Source organism: Schistocerca nitens, chromosome 10 (genome assembly GCF_023898315.1).
Source record: "Schistocerca nitens isolate TAMUIC-IGC-003100 chromosome 10, iqSchNite1.1, whole genome shotgun sequence".
Lineage (NCBI taxonomy): Eukaryota > Metazoa > Arthropoda > Insecta > Orthoptera > Acrididae > Schistocerca > Schistocerca nitens.
In genome coordinates this window covers 78614453-78626870 of record NC_064623.1, presented here as the reverse complement: position 1 = coordinate 78626870, position 12418 = coordinate 78614453, and positions in this window count along the sequence as shown.

Sequence of the window (12418 nt, the reverse complement as noted above, 5' to 3'; positions counted from 1 at the left end):
GATAGTTGCAAAACATTCTTTCTTGAGCTAACAACACTGTCGAAAAATCCTTCAGCTCAGCATTTACTGTACAGGACGGCATTGCAGTCCAAATACTCAAGCTTATTGTTGATCCACTACTGCTCATAATAACTACTGCTCCATAGAACTTGAAGCTCTTTCCTGGACAACACAGTAGATACTCTGATTCCCATCAGAATAGAAGCACTAGAGATCCGATTGCTAAGAAGAGTAGCTGGGTACATTCTGTCTAAGGGGAGAGTGAATGTAGACATCAGAAAAGAACTGAGAGTGAAAAACTTAAGTGAGCAGATTAAAGAATACAGAAACAACTAGAAGGGTTATGTCAAAAGAATGGAAGACAACAGATTACCAAAATTGTTGATAATTATTTCTCAGTGCACAGAAGATATTTAGGAAGTCCAAGGAAAATCAACAACTTCAACCAAGAAAGAGTAACAGGCAAATGCCTACTATGTGCAGAGAGCAGAAGAAGAGAGATCATTTTGAAAATATTATGATATTGTAAGTAACTGTGATTTTAATATGTTTTGTAATTACATCTGATTACATCTGGTCTGATGTAAGAGGACTCCTGAGGGCATTAATCTGTTCAGGTTAAATGAATAAATAAAAAAAATAAACATAATATACAGGTTGTGACGGGATGAATGGTCAATGTTCTGGGATATGACAGGAATCACCAATTGTAGTAAAAAAAAAAAAAAACTTCATGTGGACATATGTGCTCTTCTAAATGGTTTCCAAGATAGAACACATTTAATGTATATTGTTACTTATTTTCTTTATTATTCAGTACATTTGTCATTGTTTACAATGTAGCATAACGGTGCAGACGAATTTGAGACGAATGATTTGATGTAGGACACGTGGTTTATCAGGTCAAGAAACTACCTCAAATTGGCTTACCTACAACTCAAACAAGTGCATTGTGCAAGAATTTCCATATTTTCTCGCTCTCTCCACGCAACCTTAAAGTCCTTCAGAAAAAAATGAATAGAACCCTTTTAAAGGAAATGTAATGTAGTTCAATTTTGTACTGTGACATGTTTTAATTACAGGTTTCATATTTCGTGTTATTCAAGAAAAACATACAGAAGGAGCTTTAAATATGTTTTGTCTCGGAAACTATTTGGAATAGGGCATATGCCCACGTTTAGATTTTTTGCTTCAAATGATCGTTCCTGTCATATCCCAGAACATTGACCATTAATCTTGAGACAACCTGTATGTTAAAATAACCATTACGTTTAGTATCTCATCCATCCAGTGTAATTAAAAGGTGCAAAAGGGCTATTGACACACCAACAAAAGCAACTATAGAGGCAGCAGACATAAAAGATGACATAATAGTTCACCTAATAAGAACACTCACACAACAAGAAAACAGAAGAGCAATAACACAACACAAGATGATGACGATTAGAGCAGATCAAATAAGGATATGAAGGATTACGAGCTCAACTCGGGTGGAGACACGCTCAGTCATGAAAGCGAGTTGCAAGCTGTTTCGCTGTGCCCAAAACGCAGAGAACAGAGTGACGCCTCAAGTCGTCATGTGGTATGTTCCGTGCAATTTTGTCCGTAAGAGCTAGTTTCCTTCGTGGGGAGCAGTGAGCTAATGAGCTACCTTGCAATCTGATCCCTGAGACTGGGGAGCAGTGAGCTAGTGAGAGATCCTACAGTCTGATCGGTGAGAGTGGTGCGGAGTGCTGAGCTGTTGGGAGGGGAGTGATGGCTGGATCGCTTTGTAACAGGCTCCGACCACACGTTGGCTGAAGGCCACAGCATTTTATGATTGCTGGCAACACATTATGAGTGCAATGCTAAGTCAAAGGATAAGAAGTAGCAATTTGCTCAAAAGCATGTAAATGTTTATTGAGCTTCTGAAATAAATTGATTTTCATTTGAAATCAAGAACAGAAACATGCCAGAAGTGTTTTCTGCATTAATGTATCGTTCTGAAGACCTCAACTTTCGTTTGCCTTGGTAGCTGTGTGGACAGTGCGGTGAATTGAAAATGGAGGTTCCTAGGTTCAATTCCCAGAAAAGTCAAGAATTTTTTGTTCCACCCACAGACTGGGTGTTACTTTGTGCTTTCATAATGCCGTAATTAGCATAACTATTGAAATGGCTGAATGGAACTTTCTTTATTTTCTGTTTTCATCGATGAGAAAAATTTCATGTACTAATAGGGTTTGCAAATCCACATTGCCACATGGCCTATAACACGTTTTTTTGTAGCTTGGGAAACGTTTTCTTAAGGATGTGATGGACACCATTGCAGCAGCCCGCTGCAGAATTTTCTTCCCACTCATTACAGCCACCAGAAATGCATTTAGTAATCAGGTGAGCTACCATTCATTTTTTCCTAATCATCCATTATCCACTTTAAAGATCTGACTCTTTGCATCAGTTCAGGAGCAGAGTGCCCATCTCTATCTCTGGTTGAGAACATTTGGAGCATTTCTCTGTATGTGTACATCACACCTACCAATTTCCATCCCATTCACATTATTCTTCCATGGTGAGTCCTTTTTCTTTCTTTCACCCCCCCCCCCCCCCCGCCCTTTTGGTGTATTAACTAGTTGTGGTATTGCATACTGTTAATTATTTGTTCCTGTTTATAGTCAAAAATGTATTGGTAGTCTATTTGTGATTATTTTAAGTCAAAATCAGTTTGTATTTTTGCAGCTGTCTTTTTTAACTGCCAGTGTATATACTGATTAGCAATTATATGTATACGCCATATTTGTTGACATGGAGTAGCAGACTATATAGTCTATGGTCATTCCTGACCACAGTCTTTCATCCTTGATGATCATATGTTTTTGTGAGTTCTGTTTTAAACTATCTCTGGCACTCAGCCATGATATAAGATGTAACCTGACAATTATGTCTGTCATATTTCAAGTTTGTGATCAGGATTTTCTGACATAAGTTGCCATAATGATTACCAAATATTGTGTGAATGAACATGGGCAAGTTTATTGTGAGGTGCCATTGTACTTATACAAATGTATGAATCATCAATGTCCAGTATTGTAAGTAACCTTCCAACTATCAGTTTTCAGAACATTTTTATGTATTTGTCTGTCTATTATGTTTATTGCATCGTTACAGCCCTCCAAGATAATGGTTCTGTGAAGCAAAACCAGTAGAGGAATAAATTTGTATTGGTACAGCTAGTGGTTTACAGTGCATTATTTCAAATGGAAATGTGTCACCTGGTCAAAAGAATCACATTTCTCATTACACCACTTTCACAATTGTGTCCAGATGCACCGTCGAACAGGCAAATGGCTGCTCAAAATCTGCATCACACCACGGTTGGAGGTGGGGACAGTATCACACTACAGCAGATATTCATCTGGGCTTCCACGGGATGAACAGCAGTAGTTGAAGGCACCACAACTGAGGACTGTGTGAACATTGTTGCGGATAAAACGCACCCGTCTGTATTCGATGTCTTTCCTGGTATTGCTGGCATATTCTGGCAGGATTATTGTTTGTATTTCGAGGCCAGAATTGTGCTATAGTGGTTTGAGGAGCAGGATAGTGAACTCGTGCTGACATCTCGGTCACCAAATTCACCTGATCTGAACACAATGGAGCACATGTGGGACAGTATGGGGCCCCAGCCGTGGCAACAAACTACCGACATAGACATCTGGTGCCACGTACCTCCGGCAACCTACCTGTGACTCAGCGAATCTGTGCTGTACACAATTCCTGCCATACTGAATTTAAAGGTTGACCAATGATACACTATTAACCCTAGCGATGCCTAGGCATTTTCCTTTACGTGCATCACCGAGAGGAAGGGGGTGGGGGGAGGTATACCCTAAAAAGAAAATTTCTTTAAAAAATTCGTTAATTATTGTTGAATTATATCAACAACATACTTTTAAAGAGGTACTTGTGTGTAATCAGGGTCTAGAATCTGAAAATACCTTTTAGCACACTCTTAGCAATACCAACTCGGTTTCAATAATGTGTACTACCAACTTTATGACCAACACAAAAAATGCAAATTTCATTAGTGTTGTTCACTTTTACTCTAAATGTACTTTTTATAGAGATATTGATAAGTAAGTATGGCCCGGAGCCTGGATATATTGAATACGACCTTCATGGGGGAAACTGAATTTCCTATCAAGACTTAAATTTTTGTGTTAAGTTTGACTGAAAAATTTAAAACATACATGGAATCTAGTAGAAGAATTCATAAAGAACAGCAAATATTTTTTTTCAAAATTTTAAAATATGTAGAAACTGACTGTATTACAATATTTTCAAAATGTGGGGTAATGCCTCTGGTGTTCCGATGATTAAGCAGCTGGTCATAGTATTTTGGTTTACTGGTGTATGTCGCTATATAATATGTTTAGTATTGTTTGGGACAGCACAGTCATTATTGCCAAACATGAGAAGCTCATAGGATGGGCAGGGTTTATATACCCGAGTGAGAGTGAAGTGTGGCCACTCGATAGCTCATCTGGATGTCATCTTGCAGCAGTTGGTGATAAACTATAATCTAAGATTATTAAACTTATAGGAAATATTTTTCTTTATCTAAATGTGAAAAGAGTTTTTGATGAAGTCCTTATCTAGCTTGAATACAAGTTCTTTTATATCTGCAAGGCATCTTTATTTAGGAAGACACTTGCGAACTTCCCTTGCTCTAACTGTGTGTTTCACAACAAAAACAGCCATGCTTGGATAATGCAAACAGCCAGAAAGTGAACTTCACATAGGAATAAGTACGGCTACAGATTAAAGTTGAATTGTACAATATGTGTAGTGTCACACCTTGTGATGTATAACGCGTCAGTAACAGTCCATTTGCATGTATTTACAGTTGCTTTAGGTTATAAACTTTACCTTCTGGCTCTTGGAAGCAGTTCCAGAAGTAGGCCTACTGTGGCCCAGGTATCTTAGCTTCAGGCTCCTTTCCCTCCCATTGCAATGCCTATGCCAGCCTGGAAAGTTACTTAAGATACCAATTACTGCTGAACGATTTGGAACTCTTTCTTTGCTATACATGCATCAGCTTTGCGTTACAAATGAATAACAACTACATTGCTTTTTTACAACCAAAGATTTTGTTTTATTTGCAGGACACTTAGAAAATGTAACAGATCTACTAAAGAAACTGTCTACACTACACTTGTCCATCCTCTTTTAGAATACTGCTGCATAGTGTTGGATCCTTACCAGAGAGGACTGACGGAGTACACCAAGAAAGTTCAAAGAAGGGCAGCACGTTTTGCATTATAGCAAAGTAGGGAGAGAGAGACACTGACACGATACAGGGTTTCGGGTGGACATCATTAAAACAAAGGCATTTTTCGTTGCTGCGGAATCTTCTCACAAAATTTCAGTCACCAACTTTCTCCTCCGAGTGCTAAAAAATTTGGTGATACTGACCTACATAGGGAGAAATGATCATCGTAATAAAATAAGGAAAACTATAACTTGCACGGAAAGATAAAGGTGTTCGCTTTTTCTGTGTGCTGTACAAGATTGGAATAATAGACAGTTATTGTGAACCCTCTGCCAGGCACTTAAATGTGATTTGCAGAGTATCCATGTAGATGTAAAATTGGTTATATTCCAAGTTATAAAACAATTGCCTTGTACAGTGTCTCTTGTGTACTCTGGCTGTTAACCATTACCAACTCACCTTCTTAGAGTTGTCAAACAACCAAGTCTCCCATTCTGTAGGGATTCCATGGATCGGAGTATATCTTTCTTCTAAGTGCGACATAAACTGCACCGAATAAGCTCTTGTTGCAGCGAGTTCCGCAATGCGCCATAATATTGCCACCCACAGCACTTCACTGTTGAACATGCCACTTAATGACATTGTATTTCTGTCAGAGATAGCAAAGGACTTGGAAGATCAGTTGAACGGAATGGACAGTGTCTTGAAAGGAGGGTATAAGATGAACATCAACAAAAGCAAAACGAGGATAATGGAATGTAGTCAAATTAAGTCGGGTGATGCTGAGGGAATTAGATTAGGAAATGAGACACTTAAAGTAGTAAAGGAGTTTTGCTATTTGGGGAGCAAAATAACTGATGATGGTCGAAGAAGAGAGGATATAAAATGACTGGCAATGGCAAGGAAAGCGTTTCTGAAGAAGAGAAATTTGTTAACATCGAGTATAGATTTAAGTGTCAGGAAGTCATTTCTGAAAGTATTTGTATGGAGTGTAGCCATGTATGGAAGTGAAACATGGACAATAAATAGTTTGAACAAGAAGAGAATAGAAGCTTTCGAAATGTGGTGCTACCGAAGAATGCTGAAGATTAGATGAGTGTATCACATAACTAATGAGGTGGTATTGAATAGAATTGGGGAGAAGAGAAATTTGTGACACAACTTGACTAGAAGAAGGGATCGGTTGGTAGGACATGTTCTGAGGCATCAGGGGATCACAAATTTAGCATTGGAGGGCAGTGTGGAGGGTAAAAATCGTAGAGGAGACCAAGAGATGAATACACTATGCAGATTCTGGACGATGTAGGTTGCAGTAAGTACTGGGAGATGAAGAAGCTTGCACAGGATAGAGTAGCATGGAGAGCTGCATCAAACCAGTTTCAGGACTGAAGACCACAACAACAACAACAACAACATGGTATAGGTCCTCCGTTGATGAGGTTCACCTAACCAATTTATATTGAGGTGCATTACCTTGTACATCATGAAGTTCTTTCTCTTCAATGACTTTTTTCTTCTCAATGTATGTTACTCCCTTTTTAGCTAGAAATTACTTCTGGACTGCCCTGCTTACCATTGTACTCTAGCCTGAGTTCACTTAATTACAGACTTATACTTGTGCATTATCCTTGCACTGCACTGCAAATAAATAATAATAATGATTATAAAACATCCAACATTCCACATAACACCTTCACACTGTGTTCTTTTTTCCTTTTCTAGAAAAACTTACCCCAAAGCTACACATTGCACATTAGTAACACCTCTTCCTCTTTTTGAACTCAAAATGTCACTCATTATAGAGGGATAGCAAATGATAGTTGTGATACAGAAAATGGCCCAGAGATCATCAGTGTTGTGTGTGTGTGTGTGTGTGTGTGTGTGTGTGTGTGTGTGGGCGAGTGAAGTGTTATGAAACAATGTGTTGATAGTCCGTGCAGTGACTGATCGTGAGATATGAGTGAACAGTGTGGCATTACATTATTTAATAAGTTATTTTTTTTAAGAAAGGAGTAAATATAATGATTGTCTGTAACTATAAGTCTGTAAATGTATGTATATTCAAATTAGCTTATTTTAAATTGTTGTAAACTTGCAAATACTTTGACATGTCCTATATCTTTGTAAAAAGAGATCTACGGATGAATACTACTACTACTACTACTACTGTGAATACCTAGATGTTAACTGATCACCTACTTACCAAGGTGGGTAACAACCCTCTTCTTTTCCCCCCCAGGTGAATGTGACTATGCTGACATCTAGCACTTGTAACTGTTGTTAGATAGATACTGTTGACTGTACTATTTATTATCTATAATGTAGGTTTTTTACTTTCCTCACATCAAGGGTATAGCCAAGTTTTTGTCAAAAGGTGAGGAGGGGGTTTCAATTTGTTAAAGAGGACTTTCTGAAGACATGTTTTTCAACCATTCTGAAAACACTTTTTTTTTTAATATACATAATTTGCTTTTGCGAGGCCTTCATACAAATAATATTTGGTCTGTAAAATATCTCATTCTGTGTGTGTGTGTGTGTGTGTGTGTAAAACTCATACAGATCTACAATTTTACTTCGATATTGATGAAATTTTGCACACTTTACCGTCAAACAAGACGAAGACCACTGTTTACATAAATTTCCGTAATCTGATTTTAAACATGTATGTATGTAATACACAGGGTGTTTATAAATGAATATCGGTTTTTAACGCTTTATAATATTTATTATATTAAACTTGGAATAACAAATGATATATCAAATTAAAGAGCAACTCATACAGTTTCACCAAGAACCTTATAAATATTCAATGTGAGCACCATTTGTCACATGGCACCCATCAAGTCTATAGCTGAGTTCTTCCCGAAAGGTTGATAAGTGTGTCTTCAGTGATTGTAGCAACAGCTACTTCATTTCGGTTTTTGAAGGTAGGTCTGCTGGTAGTGGAAGCACATACACACGATCCTTGATGAAGCCCTAAAGGAAAATATTGCATGGAGTTCGGTCGGGTGCATGTGCAGGCCATGCAAAGCAAGCTCTGTCATTGGGCCCCTTGTGGCCTATCCAGCACTTGGGTACAGTGAAGTTCAACCAATTGCGTACTTCGCCGGGGTATGGCACAAAAAACAGTCACTTTAGGGGAATCTCGTTGCATTTGTACCACCTCCTGAGGATTTTCTGAACCCCGGATGCACACATTGTGAGTGTTAACTTGTCCACTAAGGTGAAAGGTCGACTCATCACATGATCCAGAAAATCTTCATCATCATGAAACAAGTGATTCTTCTATTTCTCCAGACGTATTTTATGTCGAAATAAATCTCGGGTGAACAGCCTGATATGAGTGTGCACAGGACACAATATTTCGGCAATCGACCACGTTGCCATCATCAGGTACGCTGATGTACTGACCTGCGGTGGGCCAGCGCCATGTGTATATAGGACAATCCCCCTCCCGCCCCTCCCTCAGGCATTTCCTATCAGTCGGTGCGGTCCGCGCCCCGCTCGCGGTCCAGGTGCAGCGTCCGTTTCCCCGCCGTCTGGGCGCTGCGTCCTAGGTCTTCTCGTTCAGGAGGGTCTGCCGGCACCGCTCTCGTTATTCTTCCCTCCTCCCCCGAAGTCGGTACACTCTGGGAAATATCCTTTTTCTTCTTAATCCGGGTGATCGCGGGTCCCCACTCCTTGCTAAGGATGTAACCGCTGTCTCGATTTAGTTGTGGCTCCCTTACTCTAATCTCTTAGAGATCAGAGTAAGGGAGCCACAACTAAATCGTGACAGCGGTTACATCCTTAGCAAGGCGTGGGAAGCTTACATCGACACTCAACGTTGCCGTTGAAAACGATCTGCCCTCAAACCACGAACCTGTAATACTATACGTTGAGGAAACACTGCAGCACATGGAACAATGCAGGATGTTGGACTATGGGCATGCGAATTGGACATTGTTCAAGGAAACGCTTGATAGCCACATCCCACCCACACACGAAATTAACGAAACAGCACAAATTGACGAGGCAGTAGAAACCCTCCCTAACGCCGTCCAGGACGCAGTGGCGGGCACCATACCTGATCGCACCTCACAACATTACAGTGCGACCCTGCCCCAGGAAATCGTGGACCTAATCTCAATGAGGAGGAATCGCCTCAGGAGACAATGGCAGCGTACCACGCGTCAGTACTTCAAACGCCACATTAACAGGCTACAGGGTATCGTACACAACAAAATACAAACACATAGAACTCAACAGTGGAACCAAAAATTCGAAGAGGTGGACACGGCGCGACCTGGCATGTGGCAACTAGCCCGACACTTCACCAGGGAGAAAATGTACACCCCAACGCTCCAAGGGCCTGACGGACCTGCATACTCAGCGGAAGAGAAAGCAGAACTAATGGCCCGCACACTCGCAGCGTCATTCACACCGAATCTGGTACCATCAGATCCAGTGTTCACACTTGCTACTGACCAGGAGGTTACACGCATTTTAGCCCAACCATCGCGCGGCGACATTCGACATGCTAGTACAGCTGAAGTCTTCTGGGCTATAATGCATTCCGCTGCTAGGAAAGCCACTGGTCAGGATGGCATTCAAAACTGTGTCCTCCAGGAGTTCACAGATAAAGCCACTGAATACCTAACACACACAACGAATTCCATACTAAAACACCAACACTTCCCAGCCTTTTGGAAGACGGCCAAGGTCCTGATGTTCAGGAAGCTAGGGAAAGACCACAGCCTCCCACAAAATTACCGACCCATCAGCCTTCTGAACTCGCTCAGCAAGATTGTTGAGAAGGTGATTCTCAAACGCATCACTAGGCACTGCATAATAAATCACATCCTGAGACTGGAGCAATTCAGCTTAAGGAATCACCACTCCACAACACAACAACTCTTACGGGTCGTTGATCATATAACACATGGCTTCAACACAAACAAAGCAACAGGGATGGTGTTCCTGGACATCGAAAAGGCTTTCGACCGTCTATGGCACAACAGCCTCATTCCCAGACTCAGCAACGCGGGATTCCCCGACGGGCTGGTGTGTCTCATACCTCACAGACAGGAGTTTCAACACTGACATGCAGGGAAAACAATGAACACGACACAGTATACACGTGGGAGTACCCCAGGGAAGCATCCTAGGGCTCCTACTGTTTAACCTCTACATAAACGATCTCCCAACCACACACAACACAACGATGGCAATCTACGCGGAGGACACAGCCATCCTCGCGCAAGATTGAAAACCATCAAACATTATGTCACACTTACAGACCGCACTTAGAGTGGCTGAGCCTTGGTTGGAGAAATGGTGTGTTAGAGTAAACGTTGACAAGTGGGAAGCTGTTCTGTTCACTAGAAGACCAAAGCAACTGCGCAAACACCGATACTGCAGACCAATAACTCTACATGCACACCCAATACCTTTCCTCGAGAAAGTCAAATACCTCGGTGTCTGGCTGGACCGGAAATTACTCTGGGGCGGACCACATACAACACATGACCAACCAGTGCGAGGCTCAAACAGCTCTACCCTATGCACAATAGGCATAGCACACTCAACAGAAGGGTGTTGAGGTCCATGTACATGACACTTATTCGACCCCTGATGATGTACGCAGCTCCTGTCTTGGGATATGCTGCGCTGTCTGCAGATCATAACAAACAAAGTACGGGCCATTCCGTGCCGAGTGGTCTAATATCGAGAAATGTTCCCACATGACCATCATGGATTTTGATGAAATTTTGTATGAACATTCACACATGCTCTCAATGAACACTGGTATAGTTTCAGTTTCAGAAATTCAATATTTTCGGAGATACAGTCACTTGTTTAAGACCATAGCACAGCTTTCTATAGTGCGTCCTTGAATTTTCAGCAACTTTGAGATGAGATATCTCTGTAAGTATTTGCATGAAAGAAACAAAACTTGGCCATCTTATACAACTTTTACAGCTCTTTAATGTAAAATATTAAGAAAAGGATTTCTGAGCAATTTTCATATAGATAATTTGAAGCAAAGTTGAGCGAAAAAATAGCTGTTTAAAAAAAAATGCGAACTTTAGTTTTTTATATCTCCAAAAGTAATTGTGGGATGTACATGAAACTTTGCACACCATAACTCACCAACACAAGGTCTTAGAATATAAAATTTCATTTTCCTATTGCTTTCCATTATTTCACAAATCTAGGGTGAAGTTGATGAATTTTCAAAAAGTGCTAAAAATCGGTATTTTTAGTCAAATTTTTCAAAAAAGTGTTTTCTCCAAACTCTTCTAAACTATGGTAATTAGAAATAGCATATTTTAAACTATCTAGAAAAGTGGATTTGGTTTTGCAATGCAAGCATATAAGGCCCTAAAAAGTAGCATCATCAAAGAGGCACACTGGAAGTTTGAATACATCTTTCTGGCACTCAAATTATACCTGAAACCTTTTATTGTGCCTAATAAATGTTTATTAGTGCCTTGAATAATTGAAATAAAAAGATCTGGTAAATAGGCAATGAGACTGTCGGGAAAAACTTGAAAACTATGAGAAGTAGCCCTTCTGCTTTTATCATAAGTGTTCATCTGGATAAAACTCTTCTCATTTGTGTAAAAAAAAAAGAGAGAGAGAGAGAGAGAGAGAGATATCATAAAGAATTCAATGAATAATAGCTTCATATTTTTTGTACTTCTCAAAATTGTAAATATTTACAAGTGGAAAATGAAGACCTAATTTTTGGATTCAATTGTCAAAAAACATTTTTCCAAAAAAGAATCAGTTTGCTTGAATCATGCATCAAGTGACGTAAATTTTCGAATTAATATTGCAGAGATTTTAATACCTAGGTGTTGTAACCTGTGAATTTTTGTCTTAAAGTTATTAGGGAAACGTGAAATTGGTTGGTTAAACATCTAAGAGTTTTAATTTTGTATTTAATCACACTTAAATGGAGCCTACTACCTTGGTAAATACGCAACCACTAGTTTCACAGAGAAAATTCACAAGATTCACTGTTCATAGAAAATATAATGGCAACAATTACTTTAACAATCAGATTGTTTCATTATTAGGTCTAATAGCGGTGTGATGCCGGCCACTTAATGGACAAATTCTTACTCCCCTAGATCTGTTTCACTTCTGCTCTGAAAACATTAATGGAATTAAATTTGTTTTCGT